The following is a 14,601-nucleotide window of genomic DNA, read 5'->3' on the forward strand; positions in this document are numbered from 1 at the left end:
CCACAGATAGAACAATGTGTTCATTATTAACGTCTCTGTTACTGTAGCTACTAGAGGTGTGTGGAGTAGTCAGACAAAACGAGGATCGTACCTGATATGGGCAATTTTCTTGATACGATTATGATCTAAGTCTTTTTTGTAATAATCTGTGATCGGAATAAACATATTTTTTTTCGGGTGCCAGCAAGAATCTCTCAGTCATGTGCGTGATCTAAATAAATCACCTGGCTAGTTTCCGTGTCTGTGCTGTCCCCAGTCCACCTGGCCTTGCTGCTGTTCCAGTTTCAACTGTTCTGCCTGCGGCTATGGAACCCTGACCTGTCCACCGGACGTGCTACCTGTCCCAGACCTGCTGTTTTCAACTCTCTAGAGACCGCAGGAGCGGTAGAGATACTCTTAATGATCGGCTATGAAAAGCCAACTGACATTTACTCCTGATTATTATTATTTGACCATGCTGGTCATTTATGAACATTTGAACATCTTGGCCATGTTCTGTTATAATCTCCACCCTGCACAGCCAGAAGAGGACTGGCCACCCCTCATAGCCTGGTTCCTCTCTAGGTTTCTTCCTAGGTTTTGGCCTTTCTAGGGAGTTTTTCCTAGCCACCGTGCTTCTACACCTACATTGCTTGCTGTTTGGGGTTTTAGGCTGGGTTTCTGTACAGCACTTCGAGATATTAGCTGATGTACGAAGGGCTATATAAAATTAACTTGATTTGATTTGTAAAGAGAAGGGCGGGCTGTAGGTTGATCCTGCTGCTCTGATTGGATAGAGTGAAGCTATAGTTCTTCCTCCGCTGGCTTCATCATTTCATCCTCTCTCTTTTCCTGGCATGTTTCTGGTCTGATCATAGGATCATCATTTAGAGTCCTGCAGCCTGCTACTATGATAAATTACAAATACGAGTATGTCCATGTCAGCACACCCCTAGTAGCTACTAGTGTGTCTTGTTGTTGATGAAGTAGTAGGCGACTGTTTCTCCTCCATGTCTGAGGGTCGTTGCTTCCCTGTGGTCGATGGTGGAATCATATTTTACTGAGAGCAGAAAACAAGCGTGATGAAACTATTCCTACAACGTCTGGAACGCTACAAAACACCAGAAATAGTTGGTGTCATTTGGTTGGCTGTGTGTGCACGAACGTGATTTCAGCATTTTGGTACGTCGCCTACTTGTGTGTAATCAGACAGACATTTAGACAAAAAAAATCAATGTGTATAGAATTTCTACCTTGTTGCATGATGGGAAAACAGTCAGACAGTGATATAATATAGTAAAACAAAGTGCATCTCTTTTCCACCGCTTTGTCCTCAACTGTATTCATAAATGTCATTAAACCCTGGTCGATATGATGTGATATTATCAGAAGTAGAAGTGGTAACCGCGAGTCAAACACCGTTGTCCTGGAATCAGTGGCTCTCTACCAACGTGTACAACTCTTACTTACCTGGCAAGGGAGACACCGTGATCAAGAAGGCGGTTCACCCAGGGCGAGGCTCAGCCATTGCACTCCGGCTGTGCTGACCCCTGCGAATTTCTCAAATGTGGAAATCTCGATTGCATAATTTATGGTAGTGGGGGACTGCGTTCGCGCTCTCCCCTGATCTTCATGTTAAAAATAATGTTTGAGCTGTTTTAAATTGTTATGTCAGGTGAGTTCTGATGATTTTCCTATTGAGAAGGAGATTTGTCAACATTTCCATTTTCGTATCTGATGAATGGCTATATAGAATGTAGGCTCTGTTTAAAAGGCAACCAAGGCCTCAGAGATACATTTTGTCTTCTGAAAACAACAATGTGTGTGATCTGTTATTGTACCACTGCTGATTATGCCTGTCATGTCCTGATTATGTCAAGGAAAAGGTCATCTGGATTGAGGTTATATTTGCTAGATAATTAAGTCATTTATTGGACAGTTTGTAATATAAGGCCACAATAAACCGGCTGCATCACATCCGGCCGTGATTGGGAGTCCCATAGGGCGGCGCACAATTGGACCAGCGTCGTCAGGTTTGTCCGGGGTATGCAGTCAATGTAAATAAGAATTTGATCTTAGCTGACTTGCAATATTAATTGACAACAATAGATTACTGCTCATTGTAACATATTGATCAAAATTAAGAGGGAGGAAATTGATTGAATGACTTGGATAATCACATTAGCTTTGACAGACATTTCCCTGGTCAACCATTACCATGACAACATACATTTCCCTGGTCAACCATTACCATGCCACAGACATTTCCCTGGTCAACCATTACCATGCCACAGACAGTTCCCTGGTCAACCATGCCACAGATATTTCCCTGGTCAACCATTACCATGCCACAGACATTTCCCTTGTCAACCATTACCATACCACAGACAGTTCCCTGGTCAATCATTCCACAGACATTTTCCTGGTCAACCATTACCATACCACAGACATTTCCCTGGTCAACCATTACCATGCCACAGACATTTCCCTGGTCAACCATGACAACAGACATTTCCCTGGTCAACCATTACCATGCTGCAGACATTTCCCTGGTCAACCATTACCATGCCACAGACATTTCCCTTGTCAACCATTACCATGCCACAGACAGTTCCCTGGTCAATCATTCCACAGACATTCCCTGGTCAACCATTACTATACCACAGACATTTCCCTGGTCATCCATTACCATGTCACATACATTTCCTTGGTCAACCATTACCATGCCACAGACATTTCCCTTGTCAACCATTACCATGACAACATACATTTCCCTGGTCAACCATAACCATGCTGCAGACATTTCCCTGGTCAACCATTCCACAGACATTTCCCTTGTCAACCATTACCATGCTGTAGACATTTCCCTGGTCAACCATTACCATGCCACAGACATTTCCCTGGTCAATCATTCCACAGACATTTCCCTGGTCAACCATTACCATACCACAGACATTTCCCTGGTCATCCATTACCATGCCACAGACATTTCCCTGGTCAAACATTACCATTCCACAGACATTTCCCTGGTCAAACATTACCATTCCACAGACATTTCCCTGGTCAAACATTACCATACCACAGACATTTCCCTGGTCATCCATTACCATTCCACAGACATTTCCCTGGTCATCCAGTACCATGCCACAGACATTTCCCTGGCCAACCATTACAATTCCACAGACATTTCCCTGGTCAAACATTACCATTCCACAGACATTTCCCTGGTCAAACATTACCATACCACAGACATTTCCCTGGTCATCCATTACCATGCCACAGACATTTCCCTGGCCAACCATTTCACAGACATTTCCCTGGTCAACCATTACCATGCCAACATACTTTTCCCTGGTCATCCATTACATGCCACAGACATTTCCCTGGTCAACCATTACCATGCCACAGACATTTCCCTGGTCATCCATTACCATGCCACAGACATTTCCCTGGTCAACCATTACCATACCACAGACATTTCCCTGGTCCATTTATTTCCTGATGAAGTCAGTCAAAACAAAGATGTCAGTGGAGTGGGTCTTTCTAAAACCAGACTGTAGTTCTGATAAGAGTATTCTTGCCAGTATATTCATCCATCTATTCATAAATGACTTCTTCCAGCACCTTAGACTGCATACTCAACATAGATACAGGTCTGTTTTCCTGCCCTTCTTGTGGATAGGGGTCAATCTAACATTGGCCATATACCACAACCCCAGAAGTACATTATTGCTATTAGAAACTGGTTACCAACTAAATTAGAACAGTAAAATTATATGTTTTTGTCAATCTGCATTCAGGGCTCAAACCACCCAGTTTATAATTTGTAATAGATCACCTGTCTGAAAAGTACGACAAACTATGAGTTGTAGTAGCCTATTCAATTGGCCCAGCGTTGTCCAGGTTTGGCCGGTGTAGGCCGTCAATGTAAATAAATAATTTGTTGCCTAGTTAAATAAAGGTTAAATAAAGATAATTAAATAAAAGCTCAGCTATTGAGGCCAAAACAACCACTCAGTCAAGCTATTTGTGACTGTGATTTCAGTATGTGCATGTCGTATGCATCAATACGTGTAACACTTACTGTTAAGAAAAACGTTTCTCCCACGTCCTATTACCACAGATAGAACAATGTGTTCATTATTAACGTCTCTGTTACTGTAGCTACTAGAGGTGTGTGGAGTAGTCAGACAAAACGAGGATCGTACCTGATATGGGCAATTTTCTTGATACGATTATGATCTAAGTCTTTTTTGTAATAATCTGTGATCGGAATAAACATTTTTTTTCGGGTGCCAGCAAGAATCTCTCAGTCATGTGCGTGATCTAAATAAATCACCTGGCTAGTTTCCGTGTCTGTGCTGTCCCCAGTCCACCTGGCCTTGCTGCTGTTCCAGTTTCAACTGTTCTGCCTGCGGCTATGGAACCCTGACCTGTCCACCGGACGTGCTACCTGTCCCAGACCTGCTGTTTTCAACTCTCTAGAGACCGCAGGAGCGGTAGAGATACTCTTAATGATCGGCTATGAAAAGCCAACTGACATTTACTCCTGATTATTATTATTTGACCATGCTGGTCATTTATGAACATTTGAACATCTTGGCCATGTTCTGTTATAATCTCCACCCTGCACAGCCAGAAGAGGACTGGCCACCCCTCATAGCCTGGTTCCTCTCTAGGTTTCTTCCTAGGTTTTGGCCTTTCTAGGGAGTTTTTCCTAGCCACCGTGCTTCTACACCTACATTGCTTGCTGTTTGGGGTTTTAGGCTGGGTTTCTGTACAGCACTTCGAGATATTAGCTGATGTACGAAGGGCTATATAAAATTAACTTGATTTGATTTGTAAAGAGAAGGGCGGGCTGTAGGTTGATCCTGCTGCTCTGATTGGATAGAGTGAAGCTATAGTTCTTCCTCCGCTGGCTTCATCATTTCATCCTCTCTCTTTTCCTGGCATGTTTCTGGTCTGATCATAGGATCATCATTTAGAGTCCTGCAGCCTGCTACTATGATAAATTACAAATACGAGTATGTCCATGTCAGCACACCCCTAGTAGCTACTAGTGTGTCTTGTTGTTGATGAAGTAGTAGGCGACTGTTTCTCCTCCATGTCTGAGGGTCGTTGCTTCCCTGTGGTCGATGGTGGAATCATATTTTACTGAGAGCAGAAAACAAGCGTGATGAAACTATTCCTACAACGTCTGGAACGCTACAAAACACCAGAAATAGTTGGTGTCATTTGGTTGGCTGTGTGTGCACGAACGTGATTTCAGCATTTTGGTACGTCGCCTACTTGTGTGTAATCAGACAGACATTTAGACAAAAAAAATCAATGTGTATAGAATTTCTACCTTGTTGCATGATGGGAAAACAGTCAGACAGTGATATAATATAGTAAAACAAAGTGCATCTCTTTTCCACCGCTTTGTCCTCAACTGTATTCATAAATGTCATTAAACCCTGGTCGATATGATGTGATATTATCAGAAGTAGAAGTGGTAACCGCGAGTCAAACACCGTTGTCCTGGAATCAGTGGCTCTCTACCAACGTGTACAACTCTTACTTACCTGGCAAGGGAGACACCGTGATCAAAAAGGCGGTTCACCCAGGGCGAGGCTCAGCCATTGCACTCCGGCTGTGCTGACCCCTGCGAATTTCTCAAATGTGGAAATCTCGATTGCATAATTTATGGTAGTGGGGGACTGCGTTCGCGCTCTCCCCTGATCTTCATGTTAAAAATAATGTTTGAGCTGTTTTAAATTGTTATGTCAGGTGAGTTCTGATGATTTTCCTATTGAGAAGGAGATTTGTCAACATTTCCATTTTCGTATCTGATGAATGGCTATATAGAATGTAGGCTCTGTTTAAAAGGCAACCAAGGCCTCAGAGATACATTTTGTCTTCTGAAAACAACAATGTGTGTGATCTGTTATTGTACCACTGCTGATTATGCCTGTCATGTCCTGATTATGTCAAGGAAAAGGTCATCTGGATTGAGGTTATATTTGCTAGATAATTAAGTCATTTATTGGACAGTTTGTAATATAAGGCCACAATAAACCGGCTGCATCACATCCGGCCGTGATTGGGAGTCCCATAGGGCGGCGCACAATTGGACCAGCGTCGTCAGGTTTGTCCGGGGTATGCAGTCAATGTAAATAAGAATTTGATCTTAGCTGACTTGCAATATTAATTGACAACAATAGATTACTGCTCATTGTAACATATTGATCAAAATTAAGAGGGAGGAAATTGATTGAATGACTTGGATAATCACATTAGCTTTGACAGACATTTCCCTGGTCAACCATTACCATGACAACATACATTTCCCTGGTCAACCATTACCATGCCACAGACATTTCCCTGGTCAACCATTACCATGCCACAGACAGTTCCCTGGTCAACCATGCCACAGATATTTCCCTGGTCAACCATTACCATGCCACAGACATTTCCCTTGTCAACCATTACCATGCCACAGACATTTCCCTTGTCAACCATTACCATGCCACAGACAGTTCCCTGGTCAACCATTACCATGCCACAGACATTTCCCTTGTCAACCATTACCATGCCACAGACAGTTCCCTGGTCAATCATTCCACAGACATTTTCCTGGTCAACCATTACCATACCACAGACATTTCCCTGGTCAACCATTACCATGCCACAGACATTTCCCTGGTCAACCATGACAACAGACATTTCCCTGGTCAACCATTACCATGCTGCAGACATTTCCCTGGTCAACCATTACCATGCCACAGACATTTCCCTTGTCAACCATTACCATGCCACAGACAGTTCCCTGGTCAATCATTCCACAGACATTCCCTGGTCAACCATTACTATACCACAGACATTTCCCTGGTCATCCATTACCATGTCACATACATTTCCCTGGTCAACCATTACCATGCCACAGACATTTCCCTTGTCAACCATTACCATGACAACATACATTTCCCTGGTCAACCATAACCATGCTGCAGACATTTCCCTGGTCAACCATTCCACAGACATTTCCCTTGTCAACCATTACCATGCTGTAGACATTTCCCTGGTCAACCATTACCATGCCACAGACATTTCCCTGGTCAATCATTCCACAGACATTTCCCTGGTCAACCATTACCATACCACAGACATTTCCCTGGTCATCCATTACCATGCCACAGACATTTCCCTGGTCAAACATTACCATTCCACAGACATTTCCCTGGTCAAACATTACCATTCCACAGACATTTCCCTGGTCAAACATTACCATACCACAGACATTTCCCTGGTCATCCATTACCATTCCACAGACATTTCCCTGGTCATCCAGTACCATGCCACAGACATTTCCCTGGCCAACCATTACAATTCCACAGACATTTCCCTGGTCAAACATTACCATTCCACAGACATTTCCCTGGTCAAACATTACCATACCACAGACATTTCCCTGGTCATCCATTACCATGCCACAGACATTTCCCTGGCCAACCATTTCACAGACATTTCCCTGGTCAACCATTACCATGCCAACATACTTTTCCCTGGTCATCCATTACATGCCACAGACATTTCCCTGGTCAACCATTACCATGCCACAGACATTTCCCTGGTCATCCATTACCATGCCACAGACATTTCCCTGGTCAACCATTACCATACCACAGACATTTCCCTGGTCCATTTATTTCCTGATGAAGTCAGTCAAAACAAAGATGTCAGTGGAGTGGGTCTTTCTAAAACCAGACTGTAGTTCTGATAAGAGTATTCTTGCCAGTATATTCATCCATCTATTCATAAATGACTTCTTCCAGCACCTTAGACTGCATACTCAACATAGATACAGGTCTGTTTTCCTGCCCTTCTTGTGGATAGGGGTCAATCTAACATTGGCCATATACCACAACCCCAGAAGTACATTATTGCTATTAGAAACTGGTTACCAACTAAATTAGAACAGTAAAATTATATGTTTTTGTCAATCTGCATTCAGGGCTCAAACCACCCAGTTTATAATTTGTAATAGATCACCTGTCTGAAAAGTACGACAAACTATGAGTTGTAGTAGCCTATTCAATTGGCCCAGCGTTGTCCAGGTTTGGCCGGTGTAGGCCGTCAATGTAAATAAATAATTTGTTGCCTAGTTAAATAAAGGTTAAATAAAGATAATTAAATAAAAGCTCAGCTATTGAGGCCAAAACAACCACTCAGTCAAGCTATTTGTGACTGTGATTTCAGTATGTGCATGTCGTATGCATCAATACGTGTAACACTTACTGTTAAGAAAAACGTTTCTCCCACGTCCTATTACCACAGATAGAACAATGTGTTCATTATTAACGTCTCTGTTACTGTAGCTACTAGAGGTGTGTGGAGTAGTCAGACAAAACGAGGATCGTACCTGATATGGGCAATTTTCTTGATACGATTATGATCTAAGTCTTTTTTGTAATAATCTGTGATCGGAATAAACATTTTTTTTCGGGTGCCAGCAAGAATCTCTCAGTCATGTGCGTGATCTAAATAAATCACCTGGCTAGTTTCCGTGTCTGTGCTGTCCCCAGTCCACCTGGCCTTGCTGCTGTTCCAGTTTCAACTGTTCTGCCTGCGGCTATGGAACCCTGACCTGTCCACCGGACGTGCTACCTGTCCCAGACCTGCTGTTTTCAACTCTCTAGAGACCGCAGGAGCGGTAGAGATACTCTTAATGATCGGCTATGAAAAGCCAACTGACATTTACTCCTGATTATTATTATTTGACCATGCTGGTCATTTATGAACATTTGAACATCTTGGCCATGTTCTGTTATAATCTCCACCCTGCACAGCCAGAAGAGGACTGGCCACCCCTCATAGCCTGGTTCCTCTCTAGGTTTCTTCCTAGGTTTTGGCCTTTCTAGGGAGTTTTTCCTAGCCACCGTGCTTCTACACCTACATTGCTTGCTGTTTGGGGTTTTAGGCTGGGTTTCTGTACAGCACTTCGAGATATTAGCTGATGTACGAAGGGCTATATAAAATTAACTTGATTTGATTTGTAAAGAGAAGGGCGGGCTGTAGGTTGATCCTGCTGCTCTGATTGGATAGAGTGAAGCTATAGTTCTTCCTCCGCTGGCTTCATCATTTCATCCTCTCTCTTTTCCTGGCATGTTTCTGGTCTGATCATAGGATCATCATTTAGAGTCCTGCAGCCTGCTACTATGATAAATTACAAATACGAGTATGTCCATGTCAGCACACCCCTAGTAGCTACTAGTGTGTCTTGTTGTTGATGAAGTAGTAGGCGACTGTTTCTCCTCCATGTCTGAGGGTCGTTGCTTCCCTGTGGTCGATGGTGGAATCATATTTTACTGAGAGCAGAAAACAAGCGTGATGAAACTATTCCTACAACGTCTGGAACGCTACAAAACACCAGAAATAGTTGGTGTCATTTGGTTGGCTGTGTGTGCACGAACGTGATTTCAGCATTTTGGTACGTCGCCTACTTGTGTGTAATCAGACAGACATTTAGACAAAAAAAATCAATGTGTATAGAATTTCTACCTTGTTGCATGATGGGAAAACAGTCAGACAGTGATATAATATAGTAAAACAAAGTGCATCTCTTTTCCACCGCTTTGTCCTCAACTGTATTCATAAATGTCATTAAACCCTGGTCGATATGATGTGATATTATCAGAAGTAGAAGTGGTAACCGCGAGTCAAACACCGTTGTCCTGGAATCAGTGGCTCTCTACCAACGTGTACAACTCATACTTACCTGGCAAGGGAGACACCGTGATCAAGAAGGCGGTTCACCCAGGGCGAGGCTCAGCCATTGCACTCCGGCTGTGCTGACCCCTGCGAATTTCTCAAATGTGGAAATCTCGATTGCATAATTTATGGTAGTGGGGGACTGCGTTCGCGCTCTCCCCTGATCTTCATGTTACAAATAATGTTTGAGCTGTTTTAAATTGTTATGTCAGGTGAGTTCTGATGATTTTCCTATTGAGAAGGAGATTTGTCAACATTTCCATTTTCGTATCTGATGAATGGCTATATAGAATGTAGGCTCTGTTTAAAAGGCAACCAAGGCCTCAGAGATACATTTTGTCTTCTGAAAACAACAATGTGTGTGATCTGTTATTGTACCACTGCTGATTATGCCTGTCATGTCCTGATTATGTCAAGGAAAAGGTCATCTGGATTGAGGTTATATTTGCTAGATAATTAAGTCATTTATTGGACAGTTTGTAATATAAGGCCACAATAAACCGGCTGCATCACATCCGGCCGTGATTGGGAGTCCCATAGGGCGGCGCACAATTGGACCAGCGTCGTCAGGTTTGTCCGGGGTATGCAGTCAATGTAAATAAGAATTTGATCTTAGCTGACTTGCAATATTAATTGACAACAATAGATTACTGCTCATTGTAACATATTGATCAAAATTAAGAGGGAGGAAATTGATTGAATGACTTGGATAATCACATTAGCTTTGACAGACATTTCCCTGGTCAACCATTACCATGACAACATACATTTCCCTGGTCAACCATTACCATGCCACAGACATTTCCCTGGTCAACCATTACCATGCCACAGACAGTTCCCTGGTCAACCATGCCACAGATATTTCCCTGGTCAACCATTACCATGCCACAGACATTTCCCTTGTCAACCATTACCATGCCACAGACATTTCCCTTGTCAACCATTACCATGCCACAGACAGTTCCCTGGTCAACCATTACCATGCCACAGACATTTCCCTTGTCAACCATTACCATGCCACAGACAGTTCCCTGGTCAATCATTCCACAGACATTTTCCTGGTCAACCATTACCATACCACAGACATTTCCCTGGTCAACCATTACCATGCCACAGACATTTCCCTGGTCAACCATGACAACAGACATTTCCCTGGTCAACCATTACCATGCTGCAGACATTTCCCTGGTCAACCATTACCATGCCACAGACATTTCCCTTGTCAACCATTACCATGCCACAGACAGTTCCCTGGTCAATCATTCCACAGACATTCCCTGGTCAACCATTACTATACCACAGACATTTCCCTGGTCATCCATTACCATGTCACATACATTTCCCTGGTCAACCATTACCATGCCACAGACATTTCCCTTGTCAACCATTACCATGACAACATACATTTCCCTGGTCAACCATAACCATGCTGCAGACATTTCCCTGGTCAACCATTCCACAGACATTTCCCTTGTCAACCATTACCATGCTGTAGACATTTCCCTGGTCAACCATTACCATGCCACAGACATTTCCCTGGTCAATCATTCCACAGACATTTCCCTGGTCAACCATTACCATACCACAGACATTTCCCTGGTCATCCATTACCATGCCACAGACATTTCCCTGGTCAAACATTACCATTCCACAGACATTTCCCTGGTCAAACATTACCATTCCACAGACATTTCCCTGGTCAAACATTACCATACCACAGACATTTCCCTGGTCATCCATTACCATTCCACAGACATTTCCCTGGTCATCCAGTACCATGCCACAGACATTTCCCTGGCCAACCATTACAATTCCACAGACATTTCCCTGGTCAAACATTACCATTCCACAGACATTTCCCTGGTCAAACATTACCATACCACAGACATTTCCCTGGTCATCCATTACCATGCCACAGACATTTCCCTGGCCAACCATTTCACAGACATTTCCCTGGTCAACCATTACCATGCCAACATACTTTTCCCTGGTCATCCATTACATGCCACAGACATTTCCCTGGTCAACCATTACCATGCCACAGACATTTCCCTGGTCATCCATTACCATGCCACAGACATTTCCCTGGTCAACCATTACCATACCACAGACATTTCCCTGGTCCATTTATTTCCTGATGAAGTCAGTCAAAACAAAGATGTCAGTGGAGTGGGTCTTTCTAAAACCAGACTGTAGTTCTGATAAGAGTATTCTTGCCAGTATATTCATCCATCTATTCATAAATGTCTTCTTCCAGCACCTTAGACTGCATACTCAACATAGATACAGGTCTGTTTTCCTGCCCTTCTTGTGGATAGGGGTCAATCTAACATTGGCCATATACCACAACCCCAGAAGTACATTATTGCTATTAGAAACTGGTTACCAACTAAATTAGAACAGTAAAATTATATGTTTTTGTCAATCTGCATTCAGGGCTCAAACCACCCAGTTTATAATTTGTAATAGATCACCTGTCTGAAAAGTACGACAAACTATGAGTTGTAGTAGCCTATTCAATTGGCCCAGCGTTGTCCAGGTTTGGCCGGTGTAGGCCGTCAATGTAAATAAATAATTTGTTGCCTAGTTAAATAAAGGTTAAATAAAGATAATTAAATAAAAGCTCAGCTATTGAGGCCAAAACAACCACTCAGTCAAGCTATTTGTGACTGTGATTTCAGTATGTGCATGTCGTATGCATCAATACGTGTAACACTTACTGTTAAGAAAAACGTTTCTCCCACGTCCTATTACCACAGATAGAACAATGTGTTCATTATTAACGTCTCTGTTACTGTAGCTACTAGAGGTGTGTGGAGTAGTCAGACAAAACGAGGATCGTACCTGATATGGGCAATTTTCTTGATACGATTATGATCTAAGTCTTTTTTGTAATAATCTGTGATCGGAATAAACATATTTTTTTTCGGGTGCCAGCAAGAATCTCTCAGTCATGTGCGTGATCTAAATAAATCACCTGGCTAGTTTCCGTGTCTGTGCTGTCCCCAGTCCACCTGGCCTTGCTGCTGTTCCAGTTTCAACTGTTCTGCCTGCGGCTATGGAACCCTGACCTGTCCACCGGACGTGCTACCTGTCCCAGACCTGCTGTTTTCAACTCTCTAGAGACCGCAGGAGCGGTAGAGATACTCTTAATGATCGGCTATGAAAAGCCAACTGACATTTACTCCTGATTATTATTATTTGACCATGCTGGTCATTTATGAACATTTGAACATCTTGGCCATGTTCTGTTATAATCTCCACCCTGCACAGCCAGAAGAGGACTGGCCACCCCTCATAGCCTGGTTCCTCTCTAGGTTTCTTCCTAGGTTTTGGCCTTTCTAGGGAGTTTTTCCTAGCCACCGTGCTTCTACACCTACATTGCTTGCTGTTTGGGGTTTTAGGCTGGGTTTCTGTACAGCACTTCGAGATATTAGCTGATGTACGAAGGGCTATATAAAATTAACTTGATTTGATTTGTAAAGAGAAGGGCGGGCTGTAGGTTGATCCTGCTGCTCTGATTGGATAGAGTGAAGCTATAGTTCTTCCTCCGCTGGCTTCATCATTTCATCCTCTCTCTTTTCCTGGCATGTTTCTGGTCTGATCATAGGATCATCATTTAGAGTCCTGCAGCCTGCTACTATGATAAATTACAAATACGAGTATGTCCATGTCAGCACACCCCTAGTAGCTACTAGTGTGTCTTGTTGTTGATGAAGTAGTAGGCGACTGTTTCTCCTCCATGTCTGAGGGTCGTTGCTTCCCTGTGGTCGATGGTGGAATCATATTTTACTGAGAGCAGAAAACAAGCGTGATGAAACTATTCCTACAACGTCTGGAACGCTACAAAACACCAGAAATAGTTGGTGTCATTTGGTTGGCTGTGTGTGCACGAACGTGATTTCAGCATTTTGGTACGTCGCCTACTTGTGTGTAATCAGACAGACATTTAGACAAAAAAAATCAATGTGTATAGAATTTCTACCTTGTTGCATGATGGGAAAACAGTCAGACAGTGATATAATATAGTAAAACAAAGTGCATCGCTTTTCCACCGCTTTGTCCTCAACTGTATTCATAAATGTCATTAAACCCTGGTCGATATGATGTGATATTATCAGAAGTAGAAGTGGTAACCTCGAGTCAAACACCGTTGTCCTGGAATCAGTGGCTCTCTACCAACGTGTACAACTCATACTTACCTGGCAAGGGAGACACCGTGATCAAGAAGGCGGTTCACCCAGGGCGAGGCTCAGCCATTGCACTCCGGCTGTGCTGACCCCTGCGAATTTCTCAAATGTGGAAATCTCGATTGCATAATTTATGGTAGTGGGGGACTGCGTTCGCGCTCTCCCCTGATCTTCATGTTACAAATAATGTTTGAGCTGTTTTAAATTGTTATGTCAGGTGAGTTCTGATGATTTTCCTATTGAGAAGGAGATTTGTCAACATTTCCATTTTCGTATCTGATGAATGGCTATATAGAATGTAGGCTCTGTTTAAAAGGCAACCAAGGCCTCAGAGATACATTTTGTCTTCTGAAAACAACAATGTGTGTGATCTGTTATTGTACCACTGCTGATTATGCCTGTCATGTCCTGATTATGTCAAGGAAAAGGTCATCTGGATTGAGGTTATATTTGCTAGATAATTAAGTCATTTATTGGACAGTTTGTAATATAAGGCCACAATAAACCGGCTGCATCACATCCGGCCGTGATTGGGAGTCCCATAGGGCGGCGCACAATTGGACCAGCGTCGTCAGGTTTGTCCGGGGTATGCAGTCAATGTAAATAAGAATTTGATCTTAGCTGACTTGCAATATTAATTGACAACAATAGATTACTGCTCATTGTAACATATTGATCAAAA

General features: G+C 42.9%; 4 non-coding genes across 4 annotated transcripts; all 4 read left to right on the top strand.

Annotated features, from left to right (window-relative positions):
* The first annotated feature begins 1,441 nt into the window (after nt 1-1,441).
* LOC129848947 (U1 spliceosomal RNA) lies at nt 1,442-1,605 on the top strand. Its single transcript, XR_008758598.1, has one exon. It is a non-coding gene; the product is annotated as a U1 spliceosomal RNA (small nuclear RNA).
* Nucleotides 1,606-5,535: 3,930 nt separating this feature from the next.
* LOC129848948 (U1 spliceosomal RNA) lies at nt 5,536-5,699 on the top strand. Its single transcript, XR_008758599.1, has one exon. It is a non-coding gene; the product is annotated as a U1 spliceosomal RNA (small nuclear RNA).
* Nucleotides 5,700-9,728: 4,029 nt separating this feature from the next.
* On the top strand, nt 9,729-9,892 carry LOC129848945 (U1 spliceosomal RNA). Its single transcript, XR_008758596.1, has one exon. It is a non-coding gene; the product is annotated as a U1 spliceosomal RNA (small nuclear RNA).
* Nucleotides 9,893-13,923: 4,031 nt separating this feature from the next.
* Nucleotides 13,924-14,087, top strand: LOC129848946 (U1 spliceosomal RNA). Its single transcript, XR_008758597.1, has one exon. It is a non-coding gene; the product is annotated as a U1 spliceosomal RNA (small nuclear RNA).
* Nucleotides 14,088-14,601: the final 514 nt, after the last annotated feature.

Source organism: Salvelinus fontinalis, unplaced genomic scaffold (genome assembly GCF_029448725.1).
Source record: "Salvelinus fontinalis isolate EN_2023a unplaced genomic scaffold, ASM2944872v1 scaffold_1289, whole genome shotgun sequence".
NCBI classification, from domain to species: domain Eukaryota; kingdom Metazoa; phylum Chordata; class Actinopteri; order Salmoniformes; family Salmonidae; genus Salvelinus; species Salvelinus fontinalis.